The sequence below is a fragment of the Corvus brachyrhynchos genome, unplaced genomic scaffold (assembly GCF_000691975.1).
Source record: "Corvus brachyrhynchos isolate BGI_N302 unplaced genomic scaffold, ASM69197v1 scaffold106, whole genome shotgun sequence".
Classification (NCBI taxonomy): domain Eukaryota; kingdom Metazoa; phylum Chordata; class Aves; order Passeriformes; family Corvidae; genus Corvus; species Corvus brachyrhynchos.
The window spans coordinates 605,670-611,141 of record NW_008238834.1 but is presented as its reverse complement, the minus strand read 5'-3'; positions in this window follow the sequence as shown (position 1 = coordinate 611,141).

Sequence of the window (5,472 nt, the reverse complement as noted above, 5' to 3'; positions counted from 1 at the left end):
AAAGGGAAGCGGCCAGGCACGGGGCGAGCGCGCTGTGCTCCTGCGGCGCGGGGCCGCCCGGCAATGCGAAGGACTCAAAGGCTCCTCAGTTTCTTCTCTGCCATTCGCTGTATTGAAGGGAAAAAAGCCCTAGTAGCTCTGCGGCCAGGGAGTCTTATCCATCTAAAATGCCTGTTAGTACCGTACTATAACTCTACTGGTTACAAAATCATAGAATCATAGAATATCCTGAGTTGGAAGGGACCCACTAGGATGGAGTCCAGCTCCTGACTCTGCACAAGACAGCCCCAAGAATCACACCATGTGCCCGAGAGCATTGACCAAACATCTCTTCAGCGCTGGTGCTGTGAGCACTTCCCTGGTGAGCCTGTTCCACTGCCAAACCACCCTCTCGGGGAAGAGCCTCTTCCCAGTATGCAGCCTAAACATCCCCTGACACAGCTTCATGCTGTTCCCTCGGGTGCTATCACTGGTCACCATAGGGAAGCAATCAGTACCCGTGTCTCTGCTGCCACTCGTGAAGAAGCTCGAGACTGTGATGAGGTGTCCCCTCAGTCTCCTCCAGGCTGAACAAGCCAAGTGACCCCAGCCACTCTGCATATGGCTTCCCCTCTAGACCCTCCACTATCTTTGTAGCCCTCCTTTGGATGTTTTCTAATAGCTTTATATAATTCTTATATTGTGTTTTGTTTGCTGAAGTTGCTAAATTCAATGAAGTTTTGCCTAGTGTGGAATGTCACTGGAAAATAGTGTTTAAATTAGACCATGATGCTCTCTGTTGAGGAAATTCACATGGTCATTTCTCAGTGCCCCTACAGCATGAAAACAATCCAATGAAAAACAGCCTTTCATGTAATAAGAAAAAACACAAAGTTGCCTAAGGCCCTAGGCACAGCTATTTCATTAGAGAATGCATAGAAACTGTCACTTGAAGAAGACATGGGTGAGAATGGAACAAAGTATATAGAAAATCCGGCTCAGACCTCTGCATGCAGTGGAAGAATCTGTGCATAATTTATATAGAAAACATTTTAAGGAACATGTTCAAGTGTAAAATGAGGTTAAACTAAAGATATAGCCATGCATCCATGCAGCAACAGTGAAAAATCAAATTTTGGCATGATCAGCCAGCCTATACTAGACACATTGTACCAGATAATCCTAACCATGAGTAAACAGTGTCAGATCTGAAGAACTGCTCTGGGAAACCATGAACAGAAAGTCCTTCTGGGCTTCTGCTAGGAGATTATAGACAATAATTTACAACAGTGAAAAGCAAGTATAATGTATAACACTATCAATTAAGGATGCCCTAGACAAATTTGTAGACACAGCAATAAAAAAGTCATGTCCATATATTAAATGCTTACCAGTAACAGTTTATGGCAAATACAGGTTATTATAACCTACAAATGTAGGTGTTTCTCTCTATTTTGCCTGCTCCTCCTCTAAAGCCAAAAAGGATACCCAAAGACACAATTTGATGGCAAAAGAGAAACTGCAGGCTTGATGCTTGCTTTTTTTGTTTTCAAGCTTTACTTCATTTGCATATGTCTTGAGCTTAGTCAAGAGATGGGCGGGGAGGTGGCTCTGTACAGTCATCATTACACTGCTCTTTCATTTGCAGTGTTTGGTTTTTCAATCTAAGCCCTTCACAACCTGCTAGAGTGATTTCAGAAAAAAACCTCACTTGTTCTTTGGCACCTTGAAGACTCTGCTTCTTTTGGCATGTCTGTTTGTTCACAAACAAAATTCACTTAGCAAAACTGGTAATTGCTTTTCCCTTACTTGCAGAGAGCGTATATCTGCTCTTTTTGATCTGCAGAGCAGATCACTGCCACACGGAGAAGCCGGAACATTAATAGCTTCTGTCACTGCTACCATTCTTATTGTGAGAGATCTTCTGGAGGATTAGACAAAGGTTGTGGCCACATAAAACAGAGAAAGGCAATGCTTCAGGCAGAAACCTGGAGCGAACTTCAGTGTGCCAGCTCTGATCAAACAAACAGACTATGTTCTACTGAAAGCACAACATCCCTTGAGATGGCACTGAAAATCAGAGGAAAGCTGCTCCAGTTTGTCCAGGGGTAAATTCGTCAGTGTTGGGAGTTGGGACCATATAGGTTCTTTTTTTTTTCGTTCGTTCATAGTGCTTTTTTTTTTTCCCCCCTTATATATTTCATCTTTATGAAACCTGTGTTAACTTGTTTTGGACTTCTATCCAACAGAGAAATACTCCTGCTACTGTGCTCAACATAGTTAAGGAAATAACTTACAAAAGAATATTATGAAAAATTTAAAGATGGTGTTAAAACTTAATCCACGTCAGGGTGGGGGGAAATGTGCAGAGGAATCTTGCTGTGCCTCTGCTTCTCCTTCATTGAACACTAAGTCTGAGTTTCTACAGTAATTTCTAGGGCATCATGAATTAAAGATCTCTGTAGGAACTTAAGCCATGATGAGAAGATGCTGCAACACATGAGACATCGCCATTGTGAACAAGAATTTCCCAGACAGTTGAAGTGTGCTGGATCTGGGATTTCAGTTTGATCAGTTATGGAGGAGAGGGCACACTGCCAAAGTCAGAGAGGAATGTGGAAACAGCTAATTCCATCTAAAACAATATGAGGGAGAGGGGCAGAGAAACTCCCGGCACTAGATTCTGTCACCTCTCCGAATAGCAATGTGGGAAGAGTCCCTTTGCTGCCATGGCAAATCTCATAGATACCCATCCTGGGCAACTCTGTCAGGCTGTGGGGTTTGTCAGACAAGACTGAAACAGGCTAAAGGAAAGACCAAAACCTAAAAAAAGAACACAATTTAGAAACACTCTGTGTTTTCTCAGTGTCTTAGTCCTTTTCCACTTTTACCCACTGGATCTGGACTCTATCCTTCCTTATGTTGCTGTTAAGCTCCTCAGCTTGCCTGACTCCTCTCAGCATCACTTCAGGCTTTTAGTTTCCAAAAGCAAGGAGGTTTACATGCCTGTGTTTTCTCTCTCTCTCTTCCCCTCTCGTTCTGGGTGTTCCTGCCCTTTTCAGCAGATCTTGAACCCACCAGCCAGTTTCAACTACAGCTGATAGAGGATGAGAAATCCCAAAGCTGTTTAGGCTCCTGCCAGTCCCATGGGCATGAGTGGCTGCAGGTAACCACAGCAAAAGGGACATTTGCTGTCTCTGGTAGGGCAGACTCCAAGAGGATTTGTAGAAGTGCCCTAGTGATGGGAGACTTAGTTGCTGTTTTCAAAGTGGTGCAGACTCCTAGGAGACCAAACTCCTTTGACCTTCTGTGGCTCCTGTTGACAAGAGTGTTTAAGAGTGTGGGCTGTGAGCCTTTTCAGAAACCATTTGCAGAAACTCTCAGGCTTTTTTTCTGAGTGATGAAAAGTTTCATTCTGTTGCCACTAATAAATACCGGTCCCCTCACCAATTTATGTTTTATAAGTTTGGGTTAAGCTTTGTCCACTAAAAGGATCTTACATAAAACACCTCTTACTGAAATGTGATCTTTGCACATTTCTGAAGTTTTAATTTTCCTGCTGTGTAATCTTGTTACTTAGGTCATTCATTTTGTCACGCCTTGGTATCAGTCTGGTCCAGGTTTGGCTGCAGGGCTATGTTCTCCTGACATTTAGAGCAAGAATTCCCTGGGAAATCAGTCAAGAGATTTGACATTGCTTCTGGCCAAGCTCCAGTGGGTTTAGTTTTACTCTCCTTCTCTATTTATTGTGGAATCTGTCTGTCCACAAGCTGCATATTGAGTTCTGTGCTAGAGAAGGAGAACTAAAAGGGACAAAATGGCCATTCATTTGGGGGATTCATTCGGGGGATTCATTCAGGCTTTTCAGAAAGGATTTACAAGAATCTCTGCACTTAAATGACTGCTGAGCTTCCTTAGCCCTGCTCTATTACCTCCCTCACAAGACAATTTGGACTGACTGCTTTTTCTTTGCCGTCTCCCCCACCTCAGTAGGCTTCAATTACTGCTGGAAAAGCAAAATTAAGAGGTAGGTAGTACAGGAATCACCTGGAGGCTTTTCATCTTTAGAAATAGTTTATTTTGCACATGGCATGGACAGACCCTTTGCTGGGAGGAAAAAAAAAAACCAAAACAAAAACCTTTTTCTCCCCTCCTGCCACAAACTGCTGCAATGTCAGTTGCAAAAATCTGCATCAGTGGCACAGCCAGGCAGGATTTGATGAACTGGAGTGAAGGGGCAGGGAGGCTGCTCTAGGCACTCATGGGGGCACAGGAAAATTAGGGGAACAGCCCCAGGTCAACTGGAAATGGAGAAGTAAGGTCTCTTGTGAAGGGGGGCAGTGACATGCAGCAGCAGCACAGACAGGATGCGGTTAGCTCTGAATGTGCCGGCGGGAAAGACAGTCCATCATACTGGTGGTCTGTGTGCTGGGGCTGTGTAGCCTTAGCCAGAGGGACCAAAGAGATTTCTCTGACTTTGCTAGGTGAGACACTGAAATTCAGTTAAGCACTCACAGATTTTATCAGCCACAGAAAATGTATTGCTTGGCAAACACTACTGTTGAACACTCTGTAACATCCAGCCATGCCTTCCTGACCAGTCTGTGTTGCTCTCACTTATAGTCCTTCTGCTGTTTCTAAGCTCCTCAGCTTGAAATGCTCAGCCTCTTCCCTCACCACCACTTCAGAATTGAACCTCAGTCAAAGAACTGCGGGGTTCAAGACTAGACAGTAACATAACATTTTCTTTTTAACTTCGTATCTTGGAGACCATTACACTTTACCTCAAGACACATTTCATGAGTTCAGTAACTTATAATTGGTTAAATATATTTTGCAGAAAACATCCTTGCTTATATTTGAAAACTCATGGGAGAGAAAATCCACCCATTCCCTTGGTAGCTTATTCCCAAGACTAATAATTTTCATCACCTGAAATGGTCTTTGTCTCTAAACTGAGTTTGTATGAATTCCTCTGCCATATGGTGCTTCATATTATGCTGTTATCTGCTAGATTAAAAAGCCTCTTGTACTTCTACTGTCTCCCCATGAGGATACTTATATAATGTGAGCAATTCATCTCTTCATCATCCTTTTGATAAGCTAAGCAGACTGAGCTCTCAGTCTTTCCCTCTAAAGAAAATTCACTAACTTTATTTTTTTTCAGCTGTTGTTTGTGCCTTCGCCACTTTTCCAACACGCTTTTTCAAATGCATATTTAATACTGGTCTCCCAGAAGGCATATTTTGAAGTAAAGGCATTTCTTTTAGCACACCTGGGAATTGAATTAGTCATTCTTGCCACAGTATTGCACTGAGGAAGCCTTCTTTCTTGCTCTTCCACAGTAACTCCTGAGACCTTCTGGGGATATAGCCCTCATTCTGTAGATAAGTCTTGTTTCACTCTGAGGCATGCAATTTTGCAGACATTCTGTCTGACAGGCATCACACTAGAGCACAATCCAGTCTGCTGTGCTTGGCCATCCTTTTCTCA